This window comes from Pan paniscus, chromosome 6, assembly GCF_029289425.2.
Source record: "Pan paniscus chromosome 6, NHGRI_mPanPan1-v2.0_pri, whole genome shotgun sequence".
In the NCBI taxonomy this organism is placed as follows: domain Eukaryota; kingdom Metazoa; phylum Chordata; class Mammalia; order Primates; family Hominidae; genus Pan; species Pan paniscus.
Window position 1 is genome coordinate 12,448,341 of NC_073255.2, and position 19,941 is coordinate 12,468,281.

A 19,941-nucleotide genomic window follows, 5' to 3' on the forward strand; every position below is an offset into this window, starting at 1 on the left:
TGTATGCAGTCATTCATCAGCAATGGTTGTAAAATGAACAACTATTTTAAATATTGTAGCACTGTGTGATTGTCTTCTAAATAACTTTATCTTTCCAAGATTTTGATGACTTAAACTCACAAAATTCCTCAAAGTATGTCATGGGAACCCTATGCCTCTGCCTTCATTTTTTCATGATACTTCTGTTAGTGTGGAATTTTAGGCATCTCTATATCCCTTAATTCACTGCTACCCATAGGAGGAGGAGTTAGGTGTATCTCATACTTAGTATAAGTATGTCACATGCAACATGTGGAACATACTTACACTGAGAAAAAAACTAATTGCTTATCTGAAACTTAATTTAACTTGGCAGCCTATAATTTTTGTGTATGCTAAATCTAGCAACCCTAACACTGACCCATCTCAGTGTTATGATGGGGGGAGATAGTCTAACATGCATTGATCTAACATCCATTCGTTGATTTTTCTTGAACTAGTGGAGTTAATATGTTAAAAGTCCTATGCATTGTGATTTCTTTTCCTCTTTTACTATTCAGAATCCAAGGATGGAAGGCAGCGAGTGACACCCTTTGCAACTGTAATACCCCGATGAGAAACTCCAAATCTAGACATGGGTACAGGTACTTAGAAGCTTGGTTTGAGTTGCAGGTCCAAGGCACATTCAGCTTTATGGAAAACTATGCTGATATTTTGATCCCTATGTTTCTGACCGCTATGTATATTTCTCAATTAACTCCAAACCCAGAAGAAGAATGTTGAGAATAATTATCAGTGTTAACCCCCATCTCCCTGTGGATATATGTGGATATAGTTAAAAGTGACTACATTTTATTTCATTCTTTACATACTCTCCAATCCCTAACCTCTACCTTGTCAAATACATCCAAAGTAAAGAAAAAATCAGGTCAAAAGGAATAATTTTCAGTAACTAAGATTTTAAAGAGCTTGTAGGAACACGAATGTTAATTTCAGCCACAAGAAAACTTCATGGAGTCAGTGCTTTTATTAGAACGAATAATCTTAGCCAATTTGATTTAATCATCAGTGTAGATCTCACTTGTATCCAATAATGTCAAGGCCACTGCTGATACATCAGCATTCTTTATAAGCTATTAAATGGGAGTCTTATTTCCTAGACATTTATATTAAACTTATAAGAAAGGAAAACTCTTATGCAATAAGACATGTATTTAACAAATACAATTTAGCATTTGTAAACATTAATATAAGGAATCATTTCTAAGTAACCACAGAATGCCTTAGAACTTCAGTCAGACAGATAGAATTTAAATGTGTTTGGAGACAAAGTGGAAATGTCAAAGTTTACTAAATTACTAATTTACTCTAAAACTCATGCACCCAAAAAACTAACTTTATTTTCTAAATATGAACTTAGCTTGTTCCAGATAATACAAAACAAAAACCTTAAGCTGATCACAGGAGATGATTGTCTTCCTAAATAAAATAGTCTCGTCCAGTTAAATTCAGTGTCTTGTGGCTCTTCAATATAGATTCAATAGTTACACTTATTGCATACTTCCAAAGATGCAGTATAACAGACATGTATTTCCTTGGCTGATGTTAAAAAAACAAATATAGATTGAAACTTTAACTTTTAAACCATTAAATAAATAATTACCAAGATGCTGGTAATAATCAATGAAAACTAAGCTGCTTTCTGGAAAGAAGCTTATTTTTGAATCCACTGTATAAACATTCATCACATAGTAATGTTGTTAATAGTCTGAGCACTTGCTTAATTGACACACTATGTGCAAATACTTCTCATGATACATGGTATCATTCCTTTTCCTACCCCAGATTAGAAAAGCGCCTCTTCCTCAAATCTCTCGCTACCTGATAACTGTCAGAATAGGTAGGATGCAATTGACCCTCCATGGAGACGTTTAATGTACAAACTGAAGAAGTATAGGCCTCAGCCCTGTGTAACATCTCACTGTTTATGCAGTTAACATACTTGTGTAGAGTTGAAAAATTATTTTTATTTTTCAGTTTGTATTATATTTATTAAAGTTTAAAATTTTAGTTTAATAAAGTGGCTTGCTCATCCTGATTACAGTTGAATGTTACCATTCTGTCGAGTAGAGGTCCATAGGATGCATCATAAAACAACTTTATTATTCCCCCACCACTCTTCCTATTGGGGAAGTGGGGCAGGATTTTCCTTGCAACATGGATGAAATCACAGGTAGTGGTCATGAATCTTCGGGTTGGTCTTTGATTAAAAAAAATTGCTTCTTTCAAATTTAGTTATAAAAACTCTCTCGTTCCAATAATTTAAATGTTTATCACAGGTAGTAGCCAATATTCTGAGCTTGAAGTTTCTTCTCTGGAATACTGCAGTAGGAAAGGGGACATAGTCAACTTTTCCATTTCCCCACTTTGTGCCTCTCTGCCTTCCCCAAACTCATGAATTGCACTTTCAGGCCCTTCCAGGTAGAAGACAGGAAAGATCTGCTTAGCTGGTCACTGCCATGCTTTGATTTTGGAAGGTATTCAGGTGATCTCTTTCTCACTGCAGAGCTCTTATGCATTCTTTGGAGACTCTGCTTCACCAGGGATTTCTCATCTGAAGTTCTCTTAATGCTGGCCTTAATGCAAGATCTCTTCTCCAGCAGGTATCAAATACAATCTTTACCTCACACCATCTTGTTCCCAACAGAATACCTCCAACATCTCTCTGCTATGGTCACCTCAGTCCTGGCAGATAGTTCTACAGATTTCTTTAAGCTGACTCTCTTGCCCTTGTAGTCTACATCCCATCCTCAGGGCAAGACTCATATCCTCTATCCTGACAAACTGAGAGTGAAGGTTGTTCCCCACAGGTGCACCTCTCACCTCTTGGCCATTAGAACCAGCCAGCCCCAGTACCTGAGTTTTAAGGCATGGGTCCCAAAGCAGCCCACCCTGTTCCCTACCTACCTCCCTCTTCCAAGATGCACAGATTAAGCTCTCTGTGTGGAACAGCACCTGCCCTTCACCCCCAGATATCTCATAGGGGATTAGGAGTGAGACTCACAGAAAATGAATTTCTCCAAAGAAATCACTTCCAGACTCTTCTGTTCTTTTATATCTCAGAAAGGATTGGGTTTTCAGGTTGCAAAATCTTTTCCAGCTCTGCATAGGTAGGTAGCATCTCACTGAGGAATGGAGTATTTACCACCTATTGTTCTGTTCCACTCTAGTAGAGCTTTAGCAAAAACTACAGGTAACAAATTCTATTTTTAACATCCTGTTACACAAACAAATATGCTGAGTATGCACACAAATAAATGGTGAAAGAGGCACAAAGAAGTGAAAACAATCGTGCATGGTAGGAATATTTGAATTGTGTTACATGTCCTTCAATATTGTTTTAATAGTAATATTTTTTAATTTTCAATTGGAATGAAAGCATGTATGTGTTTGAATAATTTTTCATCGTGCACTCATTTTTTTGATTCCACAACTAATGAGAGAAACAGTGATGATTGTAAAATGTATCCCACCCTTAAGGAATTCACAGTAGAATTCCTTGTAGTTCCTGTAGAACTACAATAATATAATGTAATATAATAGGTAATAGTATTATAATACTCTGTGTGTGTGTGTGTGTGTGTGTGTGTGTGTGTGTGTAAAGAGATGGGGACTAAGGGAGGTACAGCAAAGTGCTAAGGGGTCCAGATGGGGATAGATACTACTTCTACTTCTAGCTGCAGGAGACTTCAAGGAGGGGCTGGAGGGATGTATCTTGAGGGATGGATAGCATTTGATTTTTCTAAGTCTTGGAGAAGAGCATTCTGGGGGCCTGGGGGGAAGGAACAAAAGCATGTTATAAGGAAAGTGCTATGGAAAAGTAATTGGGAACAATTCAGTGGGACAGCTCTAGTATGAATTAAGAAATCAAGTGGGAAAAAATATGTTGGGCCACAGTAGGTAGGGACAACCTCATGTTGATAACCCTTTAAAAAAATTCCAGATGTTTTTATCCGTGTTACATGGAGAGAAATATTCACCATTACATGTAATTTACTAATCTTTAAATAATTATCATATACTTACCTCATTTATACAACACATTTAACATCTATTAATTTAGTAAATGAGATTTCTCTTAAGCACTGTTGCAAACTGAATCCCTCTTCTCAAGTTTAAAGTAGGAGACTCTTGGAAATATTTTTCAAAAAGAGGACAAAATATGCCAATAGAACAATGATTATAAAACTGAATAGTATAAAAGTCATTAAAAGGCTAAAACTTTGGAAGTAAATTTGTGTCCACATCATGCCTGTCCTGATTCTAATTCTGGTTCTCTTTATGCTTCTGAGTTTTTTCCCTCTTTCATTGCTTCCTTGGGTTATGATTATACTTAGCCAAGAAAGTCAGGCTTAGCTTCTCAAACGAGCTGCTAATGTTCCAGGATTTAGAGCATGTGAGTCAACTCTGTTATCCATCTGAAGGTTTTCCAGTTACACATTGTACCTTACATCTGAAATAGTCCAAATTACTGACTCAGGCCAATCACATATGCTTTGATTTTTCTGTGACCTAATCTTTTTCTCAAAATGACCCTGGTCCTCAATGCGTTGCCTTCATAGTCTAATAAACATCTACCTCCCAGTTCTTGTTCTGAAAATCTTTTTCTTATTTTACTACCAACAGAAAACTGTTTATATAACTGCTTTGGGTCTAATTATAAAGTTAATCTGATTCATTGAAAATACAACTTTTTTTCTCATCTCTCAACCATTATGACTTGCAACACGGACATTTAAGTCAAGGCTGAGGAGTCTGGATGTTGGTTTATAGGGAATGTTAACCAATGAAAGGCTCTAAGTAAAGGGTCGCTTCAGGTATGCTTCAGAGTAATCAATCTGGCCTCACAGAGGAAAAGGATTAGAGTAAATGAGTAGGAACCAGGGAGCCAGAGGCCAACTGGGGAGACTACCGTCTGGGTGAGGAGTAATTAAGACCTAAAGCAGGGCAATAGCTGTGGGAGCAGAGACATTGGCAGAATGTAGCCACATCATCTGTTTCAAAATCCCAAATGTGATTTACTCAAGTCTTGTTCAATGAGGGGTAGAGATCAGGCAGTAAAATGACTTGGTTTTACTGGGACTAACGATGCCAATTTGAGAACAATTTTGATAGCTGCTACTTTAGTGACTCAGTGCTTGTTAGAAGAAATGCGCCAAATTACTAACAAAAAAAGCAATGAGCAAGGCAGGAAATGTTTGCATTGCCCATGTTGCAGTTGTCATGCTAAAACTGCTCCAGTTAATAAGGCATCTGATATGCTGCTTGCATCTTATTTGTGCCTTAACTTTGTGGATATAGGATTATGATGTGTCTATTATGGAATTTAGCATCCTGATCCCTCCAATTATACTCTTAAAATAACATTCATTTTTTTCTTATTAAAAACATTTTTATATTGTAACGCATATAACAATTACATTCAAATTTAGAAAACACAGAAAAGTATAATGAAGAAAATAATGATCACTTTTAAACCTACCACACAGAGAAATCTGTTAAAACTTACCCTTTTAAAATAAGGCTAGGATCAGTATAATTATTTCACCCAGTAATATTTCATTCCTGTAACAGTAAACCATAGTGCTTTCTCAATCTTTAAATAATTTCCTAAAACGGGTCAACAAGCTAATCCAGCCTGCCACCTGTTTCTGTAAATAAAGTTTTGTTGGCACAGAGCCATGGCTATTTGTTTATGTACTATCTATGGCTCCCTTTGCACTACAAGAGCAAAATTGAATAGTTGTGACAAAGGCAGCACAGCCTGAGGAGCTGGAAATATTTACTATCTGGCTCTTTACAAACAGTTTGCTAACTCCTGCTTTAAAAGATTATTTTACAGCTACTCGGGAGGCTGAGGCAGGAGAATGGCGTGAACCCGGGAGGCGGAGCTTGCAGTGAGCCGAGATCGCGCCACTGCACTCCAGCCTGGGCGACAGAGCGAGACTCCGTCTCAAAAAAAAAAAAAAAAAAAAAAAAAAGATTATTTTAATGACAGCATATAATTAGATCAAAAGGCAGTTCCCTTGGAGAGTGCACGAGCCAGTGGTTAGAAGCACAATGCTGGCGCCAGATTGTCTGGGTTTGTATCCTAGCGCAACCATTTAAGAAACGTATGAGCTTGCCTACCTTATTTCACCTCTCTGTGCCTCAGTTTTCTCATCTGCAAAATAGGAAAAATAAAAGTGTTATCCTCATAAAGTTGTGATGAAGATGTTGTGAGCCCTGTGATGCGCCTCCAGATTTTCCTTTGGTCATTAGTGACTTCTTCCTTCAGCTGTGGGAAGTGCTGCCAGTAGACAGCCCTCAGCTGTCAGCTTTCTTTGGGGACTGCCTTACCCGAGGAAATTGCCTCACTCAAAATCATGCCTCCTCCAAGGGACAGTTCACATTCAATGACACATCCACATAAATGGAATAGTATAAAGGCCTGTGTCCTAGCCCCCAACTCAGGACAACTCTGAAGGACCAGTCCAACTCCAGAGTTACCCATGGGCTGGCAGAGGCCTTTTTTGGCATTGCATAGCTGCTCAATCTCCCCCTCTGTCTAATCTCCCTTCTTCCTCCTCCCATCCTTAGGTGCTGATCCCAACAATACTCCCTAATGAATATGCTACATCCTAGTCTCCATTTTAGAATCTGGTTCCCAGGAAACCTAACCTGAGATAGTATGTTAAATGAGTCTATATTTAAAATCTCTGACACATAGTAGATGCTATATATTTATATAATTTTTTCTTAAATAAATAATCCAGTGGGAAAGAGTGAAATGGAAATACAAGTTCAAGGAGAAAAAAATAGAACAATGTAAAATTTCCTACAATTGAAGAATAGCTTAATCATAAAGTTTTTGTTAAAAAAATTAATTATATAGATCAAGCAGTGGTTATTGGTTGAGACAATCCACATTGACAACTTTGAAATATTCCAGTGTTAATATTTATTTATTTTTAAATATCGTTTTTAAAAAGGTGTACTTTTCTTTTAAATAGTATGTGTATCTATTTGTGGGATACATGAAATCTTTTGATACAGGCATGCAACATGAAATAATCCAATGCTAATCTTTAAATACAGGGGACAAACATCAATCAGATTCTCATAACATGTTCAGAGTCTACATAAACTGAATTCTGGACCTAGTTCAATACACAAGGGAAAGAGAATGACAGTGTAATTACCAATAATTAAACCAAAGGCATAATTTTCCAAATCACTTTTAGTAAGTGAATAAATTCTGACATTTTAAAAGTCCAAAGCTACATAAAATTCAAAGCAATCAAACTATTTTTCTACCTGAAATTTTTTTTGAATTTCTGGAGGGAGGGCAAGATGGCTGACTGGACACAGCCGGGTGGAACAGCTGCCACCAAGGAACCAAGATGCCCGGAGCACGTCTAACAGATCTTCAGAGGGAAGTCACCTAGAGTGGATGGAGGGAAGACACAGAACCTGGGCTGAAGGGGGAAGAAGCTGGGAACCCTGCATGAGGCTACCACACACTGGGACTCGTTCCTGGCCCCAGTGACACCGGGGGAACAGGTGAATTGAACTGGCAAGGAGCAACCCGTTCTTGCCATGGGCCTCTGGAATCCCAGCAGGAGGAGACCCCCTTGACCAGCACAGACACTTGAGTTAGCAGGAAAGGCTGCTTAGAGAAGTGGTAGCGGCAGCACATCAGCTGAGGCAGAGCCTAGAGGGTTTGGTGCAGGAGCATCTTTAGTGGAGCACAGCCAGGGAAGCCCATCTCCCTAGTCTCAACTTGCTCCCATAAGAGACTTTAGCCCTAGGGAAACTGTAAGATCTGAACTCTGCAAGGTGATCTTGCCCTTCAAATGGGGCCAGTTCAACCTGAGCACCTCTTGGTCTGCTGGCCTCTCCCAGGGCCCCAGCCTCCCCACACCTGGTTGCAGAGCAGCCTCAGGTGCCCTGGGGGCCCACTTCACAGCTCCTGTACTGGCAGATCAGGCCTGGCTGGCAGACAGCTCCAGAGGGGTGGCCCCCATGGCCATGCACCAGCCTGCCTGCTCCCTTTCTACACTGCAGTTTCCCCCAGGCTCACAGCAAGCCCCCACATTGCTTTCCCAGAGCACATGTGCATGAGCAGGTTTTGCCTTCCTTACCCACCAGTGCAGTGTGTGCAAGCTCCCTGCCCTGTTACTGCTGCAGTGAGAATGCACTCCACCCCACCTCCCCACCACCACCACCACCATTGCAGTTGGAGCCTTGGCAGGCATACAGCCAGCCAGCCAGCCCTACTCCCACCAGTGCCCTGCCCTTGTGCCAACACTGCCCTGGGAGTGAAACTAGGCAGAGAAAACAGTGGATCCTCCCCTGCCCTGAGGGACCACCCTAGCCTGCAGCACACAGAGAACACACACAGACCTGTGCCCACCAGCACCCCACCCCCATGCTAACACCACCACCAGCCTGACTGCACAGTTGCCAGCAGCGACCCCCCGACCCCCACCCAGCGGTGCTGCCTCGGCCGCTGTGATGAATGCCCACATGGAGGCAGGCATCCCAGCACCTGTACCCTGCTGCAGCAAACAAGCATATACCTCACTATGCTTCCACTGCCACTGCTGCTGTCATGTGTGAACGAGGATGGATCCCAGTGTTACTGCACTACAAAATGCTTTGGCTAACACCACCCATTAGTGTAGTGAACAGCAATCCGAACCACCTCAGCTCCCCACCCCAACCCCCCATACAGTGGATTCCTAACCTCAAGGATCCAGACAACAAGATCAGGGCCCGATACAAGTCCCCCAGAGAGAGAACACACAGTCCAAGAGTTGAGAGCTTCAGCATTGGCCCCCTAAAATCTTCCAAAAACAAAGCCAGTTGACTGAATCCATCTTATACCACAACCAAACCCTCAAGGTCATCATACTAGATGAAAGAAAGAAAAAAACACCCAAAGGTCAGCAACCTCACAGATTGAAGAAACATCAACCCACAAAGATGAGAAAGAACCAACCCAAGAACTCTGACAACTCAAAAAACCACAGTGCCTTCTTTCCTCCAAATGACCACACCACCTCTCCAGCAAGGGTTCTGAACAAGGCTGAGATGGCTGAAATGACAGAAACAGAATTCAGAATATGGATAGGAACAAATACTAGCCTTGAATGTAAATGGCCTCAGTTCCCCAATTAAAAGGCAAAGTGGCAAGTTGGGTAAAGAAACAAGATCTATTGGTATGCTGTCTTCAAGAGACCCATCTCACATGCAATGATACCCATAGGCTCAAAATTAAGAAATGGAGAAAAATCTACCAAGCAAATGGAAAACAGAAAAAAATCAGGGGTTGCAATCTCAATTTCAGACAAAACAGACTTTAAACTAACAAGGATCAAAAAAGATAAAGAAGGGGATTACATAATGGTAAAGGGTTCAATTCAACAAGAAGACCTAACTATGCTAAATATATATGCACCCAATATACGAGCACCCAGATTCATAAAGCAAGTCCATAGAGAACTTCAAAGAGATTTATACTCCCACACAATAATAATGGGAGACTTCAACATCCCACTGACTGTATTAGACAGAGCATTGAGGCAGAAAATTAACAGATATTCAGGACCTGAACTCACCAATAGATCAAATGGACCTGATGGACATCTACAGACCTCTGCATCCAAAAGCAACAGAATATATATTCTTCTCATCACCACATGGCGCATACTCTAAAATTGACCACATAATTGGACACAAAACTCTCCTCAGCAAATGCAAAAGAACTGAAATCATAACAACCACTCTCTTGGACCACAGTGCAATCAAATTAGAAATAAAGACTAAGATATTTGCTCAAAACCATACAGTTACATGGAAATTGAATAACCTACTCCTGAATGACTTTTGGGTAAATAATGAAATTAAGGCAGAAATCAAGAAGTTCTTTGAAACTAGTGAGAAGAAAGATACAATGTACCAGAATCTCTGGGACACAGCTAAGGCAGTGTTAAAAGGAAAATTTATAGCACTAAATGCCTGCATAAAAAAGTTAGAAATATCTCAATTTAATAGCCTAACATCTACAACTAAAAGAACTAGAGAACCAAGACCAAACTGACCCCAAAGCTAACAGAAGACAAGAAATAACCAAAATCAAAGATGAACTAAAGGAGATTGAGACACAAAAAAACATTCAAAAGATCAATGAATCCAGGAGTTTGTTCTTTAAAAAAATTAACAGAATATACTACTAGCTAGACTAATAAAAAATAAAAGAGAGAAGATCCAAATAAACACAATTAGAAACAATAAAAGGGGCATTACCATTGACTCCACAGAAATACAAATAACCGTCAGAGAATATTATGAACACCTCTATGTACATAAACTAGAAAATCTAAAAGAAACATAAATTCCTGGACACGTACAACCTCCCAAGACTGAGCCAGGAAGAAATTGAATCCCTGAATAGACCAATAACAAGCTCGGAAATGGAATCAGTGGCTGACTACCACTTAAAAAAATAAAAAAATAAAAGCCCAGGACCAGACAGACTCATAGATGAATTCTACCAGAGCTGGTACAATTCCTACTTGAAACTATTTAAAAAAACTGAGGCAGAGGAACTCCTCTCTAACTCATTCCATGAGGCTAGCATCATCCTGATATCAAACCCTTGTAGAGACACAACAAAAAAAGAAAACTTCAGGTCAATATCCTTGATGAACCTTGATGCAAAAATCCTCAACAAAATACTGGCAAACCAAATCCAGAAGAACATCGAAAAGCTTAACTACCATGATAAAATAGGTTTTATCTCTGCAATGCAAGGTTGGTTCAACATATGCAAATCAATAAATGTGATTTGTCTCATAAATGGAACTAAAGACAAAAACCACATGATTATCTCAATGGATGCAGAAAAGGCTTTCATTAAAATTCAACACTGCTTCATGTTAAAAAAACTCTCAATAAACTAGGTATGGAAGGAACATACTTCAAAATAATAAGAGCCATCTATGACAAACCCACAGCCAACATGATACCGAATGGGCAAAAGCTGGAAGCATTCCCCTTGAAAATCAGCACAAGACAAGATGCCCTCCATCACCACTCCTATCCAACATAGTATTGGAAGTCCTAGCTACAGCAATCAGGCAAGAGAAAGAAAGAAAGGGCATCCAAATAGGAAAAGAAGTCAAATTATCCCTGTTTACAGATGACTTGATTCTATATGTAGAAAACCCCATAGTCTTTACACAAAAGTTCCTTCAGCTTATAAATGACTTCAGTAAAGTCTCAGGATACAGAATCAATGTACAAAAATCAATAGCATTTCTATACACCAACAACAGTCAAGCCAACAGCCAAATCACAAACACAATCTCATTCACAATTACCAAAAAAAAAAAAAAGAATAAAATATCTTTCCTAGGAGAACTACAAAACACTGCTCAAAGAAATCAGAGATGACACAAACAAATGAAAAACATGTTCCTTGCTCATGGATAGGAAGAATCAATATTGTTAAAATGACCATACTGCCCAAAGCAATTTAGAGATTCAATGTTATTACTATCAAACTACCAATGACATTCTTCCCAGAACTAGAAAAAAACTATTTTAAAATTCATATGGAACCAAAAAAGAGCCTGAAGAGCCAAAGCACTCCTAAGCAACAAGAGCAAAGCTGAAGGGAGCATGCTACCTGACTTCAAACTATACTACAGGGCTACAGTAACCAAAACAGAAAGGTATGGGTACAAAAACAGACACATTGACAAATGGAACAGAATAGACAGCGCAAAAATATAGCTGCATACTTACAACCATCTGATCTTCAACAAAGCTGACAAAAATAAGCAATGGGGAAGGGACTCCCTATTCAATAAATGGTGCTGAGATAACTGGCTAGCTATATGCAGAAGACTGAAACTGGACCCCTTCCTTATACCATATACAAAAATTAACTCAAGGTGGATTAAAGACTTAAATGTAAAACCCAAAACCCCTGGAAGACAACCTAGGCAATACTATTCTGGACATAGGAATAGACAAAGATTTCATGACAAAGACACCAAACACAACTGCAATGAAAGCAAACATTGACAAATGAGACCTAATTCAACTAAAGAGCTTCTGTGCAGCAAAAGAAACTATCAACAGAATAAACAGACAACCTGCAGAATGGGAGAAAATTTTGCAAACTATGCAACTGACGAAAGTCTAATATCCAGCATCTATAAGGAACTTAAACAAATTTACAAGCAAAAAACAAAAACCCTATTAAAAAGTGGGCAAAGGACATGAACAGACACTTTTCCAGAGAAGACATACATGTGGCCAACAAGTATATGAAAAAAAAAAGCTCAACATTACTGATCATTAGAGGAATGCAAATCAAAACCACAACGAGGTACCATCTCACCCCAGTCAGAATGACTATTATTGAAAAGTCAAAAAATAACAGATGCTGGCAAGGTTGCAGAGAAAAAGGAATGCTTATACACTGTTAGTGAGAATATAATTTAGTTCACCCATGGTGGAAAGCAGTGTGGCGACTCCTCAAAGACCTAAAAACAGAACTATCATTTGACCCAGCAATCCCATTACTGGGTATATACCCAAAGGAATATAAATCATTCTATTATAAAGACACATGCACATGTCTGTTTGTCGTGGCACTATTCACAATAACAAAGACATGGAATCAACCTAAGTGGCCATCAATGGTAGACTGGTTAAAAGAAATGTGGTAAATATACACCATGGAATACTATGCAGCCGTAAAAAAGAATGAGATCATGTCCCTTGCAGGAACACGGATGGACCTGGAGGCCATTATCCTTAGCAAACTAATGCAGGAACAAAAAACCAAATATCGCATGTTCTCATTTACAAGCGGAAGCTAAAAGATGAGAACACATGGACGCATAGAGGGAAACAACAGACATTAGGGCCTACCAGGGGTGGAGGGTGAGACAAGGGAGAGAATCAGGGAAAATAACAGGTAGTAGGCTTAATCCCTGAGTAACTAAATAATCTATATAACAAATCCCCATAACATGAGTTTACCTATATAGCAAACCTGCACATGTAACCCTAAACTTAAAATAAAAATTTAAAAAATCTTCCTTGTCCTATTTAAACATAATTCTTGGTATTGAGGTAAATCTGAATTCACATGATATGCTTTGTCAAATTTTTCCAAAAACCTTTTTTTTTTTTTTTTTTTTTTTTTTGGAGACAGAGTCTCGCTCTGTTGCCCAGGCTGGAGTGCAGTGGCATAGTCTTGACTCACTGCAACCTCTGCCTCCCGCATTCAAGCGATTTTCCTGCCTCAGCCTCCCAAGTAGCTGGGACTACAAGTGCACACCACCATGCCTTGCTAATTTTTGTATTTTTAATAGAGACGGGCTTTCACCATGTTGGCCAGACTAGTCCTGAACTTCTGACCTCAGGTGATCCACCTGCCTCGGCCTCTCAAAGTGCTGGGATTACAAGCATAAGCCACCACACCCAGCCCTGTTTTGCTTATAATTTAAAGATTTAAAAAATATTACAAATCATATACTTGACAACTATGTAAATTTGTTTTGACAATGTTAGGTGTAATCCCAAAATGCATGAAGAAATGCATTGATTTAAAAAATTTATTTGGGGATATTCTAGAAAAGTTTTTGAAGGCCATTATTTTAAGATATCTCTGATCTTCTGATCTTCAACCTTTGTGAAAAGATTACCTAAGCCATGGCACATGCTTACAGGGCTTCATTTCAGCTTGATACCTGCCCAGCCTCCATCTAAAAGCAAAACTTGCTCTCAGGTACAGACTGACTTTGTGCATGTGGAAATAAAAAGAATTGGGATTAGCCAGTCACAGACTTCACAAAATGTTCCAGTACTGTAGTAACTGAATTGCTGCCAGGAGCAGCTGTAAATAAGAAAGAAATTCGCTGTCCTTCAACTGCAATCCTTTTGGTTTTAAAACCACAACAAAAATCCTCTCCTGGATCACCACAACATAAATGAAGAAGCTTAAAAAGAACATCCTGGCCAAGCGCAGTGGCTCACGCCTGTAATCCCAGCACTTTGGGAGGATGAGGCAGGCAGATCACTTGAGGTCAGGAGTTCGAGACCAGCCTGGCCAACATGGTGAAATCCCATCTCTACTGAAAATATAAAAATTAGCCAGGCATGGTGGCGCATGTCTGTAATCCCAGCTACTCAGGAGGCTGAGGCAGGAGAATCACTTGAACCTGGGAGGCAGTGATTGTGGTGAGTTGAGACTACACCACAGCACTCCAGCCTGGGCGACAGAGCGAGGCTCCATCTCAAAAAAACAACAATAAAAAAATCCTATTAGGAATACAAAAGCTTAAATTAAAAACAAACAAAATACCGAGACTGAACTACAGTGGCCCTAGGATCTATTGTAAAACGCATGTTTAGTAAAGGCAACTAGTGTAATCTCAGACCAGTCTGTCAAGTTCTCTGCTACGGTTTACTGTTTCCAAAGATACAAAGCACTCACTCAACTCAGTAAATATTTTTTGGATACCTATGCAACAGGTGCTAAAGGAAATCCAAAGTTCCATGCTAAAAGATTGCTACCTGCAAGGATCTTGGTTTAGTAGAGAAGGGGAATCAGTTTCCAAAAAGACTGAGAAAGGTGTCACTTATTCCTGTGAGGGGCTTTAGAAGAATTAGTGGCAATATGAAAAAATATATACTTTCACAAAGCTTGAGTGGAAAAGAAAGTTGAAAAAGGGACATTAGCTGGAGGAGGATGTAGAATAAATACGTTGTTTTAGGATTTATCCGATACATTTTTATTTACCACATTTATTAGGTACTGTTTTACATCCTGGTGATTAAGCAGAGAATAAAATAGACAGAGCCCCTCTGTTTTAATTAGGGAATTGGCTAAGCTGCTCTACCAGGTCCAAACAAACAATGATTTTTTAAAGAACAAAGTTTATTTTCTCTTGCATAATGGTCCAGAAGTCTGTGGTTGATCCAAGGGAGGAGGTGCCCCAGCTCCCTGAGATTAGTTTGGGACTTAGGCTAGTGAGAACAGCTTTGCCTTCCTTAATACATGGCTTCCATTTCCAGTCTGTATTTCTTTTTGCCATTTGCCAGACAGCAAGAAGAGGGAAGAGAAAGTGTATAGCAAGCAGCTTTCCTTTTAAGGGACATGATCCAGTTCTACTCACATCTTACAGGACATAACTTTTTGATATAGCCTTACCTTGCTGAAAGGGAGGCCAAGGAATGTCATGTCTAAGTAGGTCACCAAGTGCCCTGCTCAAATTTGAATGTAGAGTTATTTCCTCTTACTAAAAAGAAAAAAAAATACAGAATGAAAACTGGAGATAAGGAGAAGACAGTCTAGAAGATAACTATAGGAAAGTAAAGAGATGGCGATGTATGTGAAGTTGTGGTGTCATAAAGACAAGAACAAAAGAGCTAATTTATAGGTAGTCAGTGACAAGTGAGCAGAGTCTTGAGTAAAGGGAGAGTGAGTCATGTAGATTTCTGCATTCCAGACAGAGGGAATAGCTAGTGAAGAAGCCCTGAGGCAAGAGCATGCTTGTCATGTTTAAGGAACAGTGAAGTCACAGGGATAAAAGACAAACCAGAAGAAAGTGATGATATGGAACCAAGTGAATGAGACACGTCAAGAGAGGAAGTAGTCAAGAACAAAGAAGTTGCAAGAGTGAAGCTTTGGCCACTGAAACTGGCAGCATGGAGCTCACAGGTGACCTTGACAAGTGGCAGTTTCGTGGCATGGTGGGCATGAAGGACTGAATGGAGTGAATTCAAGGGAGAGAGGGGGAAGTGGAATTACAGAGAGCAAATATGATCCTCTCCTTTGAAGAGAAAATGGGAATAACTTGAGTATGTGTTGAAGGTAAAGAACCAGTAGAAATGGAGAGGCAAAGATACATGGAAGTGAAGTAATTGATGGTGCAAGGTCTCAGAAGAGGAGATATACATGGGGTTCCTCCTCTTACTCTTTGTCACCTAAAAGAAGATAAGAATGGTAGTGAATCAAGATGTTGGAGGAGGGAAGGAGGAAGCAGTGGGAGGTTGTGCAAATTCTAGCTAATAGTTTTAATTTTCTTTTCTGAAGTAGGAGGCAGTGTCATCTCCTGAGTGCAAGCTGAAAAGTTGTCCTCAACTATGTATAGTAGGAGTGGATAAGGAAGAGATTTGTATTGATCTGAGGTTTTGTGTGGGGGTTTGAGGCCAGGGTCAAAACCACTGAGAAGATTGGCAAGATAGTGTTTGAAGTGATGAATACTGTCGTGTCTCCTCTCAGTAATACAGCACTTTCTTCAGCCTACATTCTTCTAATGGCAGGATTGGAAAGGCAATACTTTCCCCAAACTCATCATCTTATCAAAACCATCTGCCACCAAGATCATCAGGACTAAGCTCATTATGCTGTTTACAGCCATCACCACCACAAGCCCAAGACCACCCACTTTTAATCATGAACAGACAAGCAAAGACTGTCAGACATCTGAAGACTGCCTCGAGGTCAGACTCGTGACACCTGAGGCAGCACCATTCACTCAGTTTTGGGAACAAAAAACTTGGAATCCTCTTTCACCGTCATTCACTTGGTCAATCACCAAGCTCTGTTCATCCCACCTTCTAAATATTCCCCAGGGCACCCACTTCTCTCCATGCCCACTCTCCGTGCCACTGGTAACCTGCGTTTCTATCATCCCTCATTCTGATACTCTATCCCTCCAGCTCTCTGCGCAAAAACTGATCATACTGGCCGGGCACAGTGGCTCATGCCTGTAATCCCAGCACTTTGGGAGACCGAGGTGGGCGGATCACGAGGTCAAGAAATGAGACCACCCTCGCCAACATGGTGAAACCCCATCTCTCCTAAAAATACAAAAAATTACCTGGGCGTGGTGGCGCGCGCCTGTAGTCCCAGCTACTCGAGGTGCTGAGGCAGGAGAATCGCTTGAACCCGGGAGGCGGAGGTTGCAGTGAGGAGAGATCGCGCCATTGCACTCCAGCCTGGCGATATAGCCAGACTCCGTCTCAAAACAAAACAAAACAAAACAAAACAAAAAACTGATCATACCACTTGCCTGATTAAAAACTTTCGATGACTCTAACATTGCCTTTGGGTAAATGCCATCCAAACTCACTAAACTGGTTTCCAACCCGTTTCTGAAAGCACCTTAATCCCTCCCCACTTCCTCTGCTCATTCATCCATACCTACTGCCTCCTCACTGCTATGTCCTCTCTCCTGACCCAGCACTTGCTCTTTCCCAGTCCTAGAAGGCTCTTCTCTTCCAGTTCCCACTGCCCTTTTCCCTTTCCTGGCTAATCCCATACTCATCCTTCTTGTCTCAACCTAGTGGTCCTTAAGGAAGCTTTGCTGACCCCCGACACCGAGCGGGCGTCCCTCCTGTGTAGCGCTGTGTTAGCCCTACCAAGTCAAGGCTCTCCTTGCCTGTTTCCTGCCGGAACCATGTCCTTTTACTTCACTCCTGTCTCCTCAGCATTCCAGCACAGTGCTGGGTACATAACAGGTGCTCAAGACAAGTTTGTGGAATGACTAATGAGTGAATAAATCATTAACCAAACACCTTGGATCTCCTGCTACATCATTTGCAAAAAAAAAGAAAATGTTTAATAGAAATTAAAATGGACCCAGTGAGCTAGAGTGTGTGACCCTGCTTAAAAACGACAGAGTGGTTCTGAGAAGCAGTCCCAGCCTAGGAACCCGGGGATCCGGCCTGTGGACCCACGGGCAGGGCCTGCGGGGTGCACCGGCGCTTTCGGGCGGAAGGCGGGGCCTCCCGGCCAGTGACCCCGCCCCGAGGCGCCTCCCGGGCGGGGAAGGGCGGGGCTCGCGCTGGGAAACTCCCCTTCCAAGGCCGAGGCGCCGCTGCGCGTCCTCCAGGCGTGGTGGTGGGGTCGTGGGTCCCAGCCCAGTGGTCCAGGTCACGGGCCGCACCGCCGCGGCCGCCATCTTGCCCGCGTCCGGGCTCCTGCGGCGGGAGGGGCGGTGTCCCGGCCGGAAGCGGCTGTGCGGCGGCCGCGCTGCCACCTCAGGTCAGTGAGCGCGACCCGGTCCGCGTCTCGGCTTTCGGGAGCGCCGCGGCCGCAGCGAGGGGCCGGAGATAGCCTGGTTGAAAGGCCCGGGCGTCTCGGCGGGGAGCGCGTTCCGCGCTGTAGGGTAATCGCGCCGGGCGGCCGGCCGGCTGGCCGGGCCTCAGCGGGAGCCACCGGGGGCTGCGGGCGGCCGTGGGACCTGCGGAGACCTCCTCGGGGCGCAGGGAACACGCTACAGCCTTCGCCGCGGCAGGCTTGTGGGGAGCGGCGTCCCAGCCTTTCCCGGGAGGCTCAGCCAGGTGCCTGGAGCGGGAGAGTCGGACTCAGATTCCTGCTTTACCTAGAATAGCAACGTGCCCTGTTCCCGTTGTACCCTCTTAAATACTGTACTTCTTAAACGGCCTGTCTCCCGGTGAGCTCTGTTCTCTTCTCATATGAGTAATGAAAATTAAGAGGATGAATGAAACCTCACACATGTTGTGGACTTTGCTGAATAGGTTAGCAAATGACTGCAGGCCTTTTGTATATTTTAAGGGAAATTTGGATATGTGCAGTGCATCTCCTCGAAGATGCTGATGGTGGAAATTTCTTGAAACCGCTCTCGTAATTTGCCACCGTAAGAAAAGTAAAAGACAACATCAAAAAGCATGTGGTTGGATACTTTGTACACTTAGTAGTATTGTAATGTGTTGGACTTCACTGTCCAGTAGCCACATGGGATTGAGATGTGCTGTAAGTGTAAAATACACATCGGATTTCCCAGAGTTGGTGCCAAAAAAACGTAAAAATCCTCAATAATTTTTGCATTGATTACATATTGAAAGGATAATGCTGTTGATAATGTTGGCTAAATAAAATGTGTTTTTAAATTTAATTCCACCTATTTTTACTTTTTAAATGTGGCTACTAGAAATTTTTAAATCATATGGCTCACACTGTATTTCTTTTGGACAGTGCTGTTACAAATATTCTGGTGAATGAACACAGAATCAGCATGGCTTTCCTTTGCTGAGAAATCACTGATGGGAAGTGAGACTTGTTAAACTTGAAAGGTGAGGATATAAATACAAGCTGTAATTATTGCAGACCGCACCCCTTCTACACCTAATTTTTTAATGTCTCCAACATTTGGAAAAAACATTAACTTTCAGGGCTGATTAAGGGAATGGTAGTAATACTAACATCTGTGTGATGTGAAGAGCTCATTTCAGTTGATTGTCACAGCTTTGTGAGATGGAAATGGGATAGATTTTATCTCGGTTTTATGGTTTTGGAGTATTACAGGATTTGTTAGGATCTGAGCTGGGGAGTGGCTGTAGGATTTCTGACTCTAGATTGTTTTCTTTACACCAGATTCTTGGTGATGTATGTTCATGAGCAAGGAACTGTTTATCCTGTATATTAGATGGTGAAAAAAATACACTTCTTAAAAGGGTGGACATAGATGCACCTCTCTATACAGGGCTACTCTTATGATGTGCAACCTGTGCAGTAGCACAGAGCCCAGCATTTAGAATGGCTAGCACTTAGTTTAATGGCCAGTCTGCTATCACTATCTTGACATTGTAAATAATTTTTAAATGAGGGGCCCTGCATTTTTATTTTGCACCACGCCCTGCATATTGTGTAGCTGATCCTTTTCTTTGCAGTAATCTAGGATGGAAGTTGAGAGACCTTGGATAAGCACCCAAACATCTGGTCTTCACTTTACTCCTTTGTGAAATTAGAAGATTTAGCTAGTCTTTTTCTCTCAAGTTTTGATTCTGTATGAATTACTGTCATCAGATTTTGTGGATGGCAATACAAGTATTTTAGGTGCATAACATTGGAAGAAATGCTGATAT

The 19,941-nt window shown here is 41.2% G+C and overlaps 2 protein-coding genes across 6 annotated transcripts in view; one reads left to right on the forward strand and one right to left on the reverse strand.

The window, feature by feature from the left end:
* COL28A1 (collagen type XXVIII alpha 1 chain) overlaps positions 1 to 17,071 on the reverse strand; it is a 199,480-nt gene extending 182,409 nt beyond the window's left edge. The window contains exons 1-3 of the mRNA XM_055115702.2: positions 16,932 to 17,071; positions 7,336 to 7,462; positions 6,169 to 6,202 (exon numbers count right to left, since the gene is read on the reverse strand). The gene's annotated coding sequence lies outside the window, so the exon portion shown is untranslated. The remainder of the gene's footprint in view (positions 1 to 6,168; positions 6,203 to 7,335; positions 7,463 to 16,931) is intronic.
* The window catches only part of MIOS (meiosis regulator for oocyte development), a 57,533-nt gene continuing 54,199 nt past the window's right edge, over positions 16,608 to 19,941 (forward strand). Inside the window, exons 1-2 of one of the 5 annotated variants that reach the window (XM_034963687.3) lie at positions 16,608 to 18,097; positions 19,052 to 19,149. The gene's annotated coding sequence lies outside the window, so the exon portion shown is untranslated. Of the gene's footprint in view, positions 18,510 to 19,051; positions 19,150 to 19,941 lie in introns of all 5 variants that reach the window. The other 4 variants (XM_008978677.6, XM_008978678.6, XM_008978680.7 and 1 more) reach the window with 4 other exon arrangements.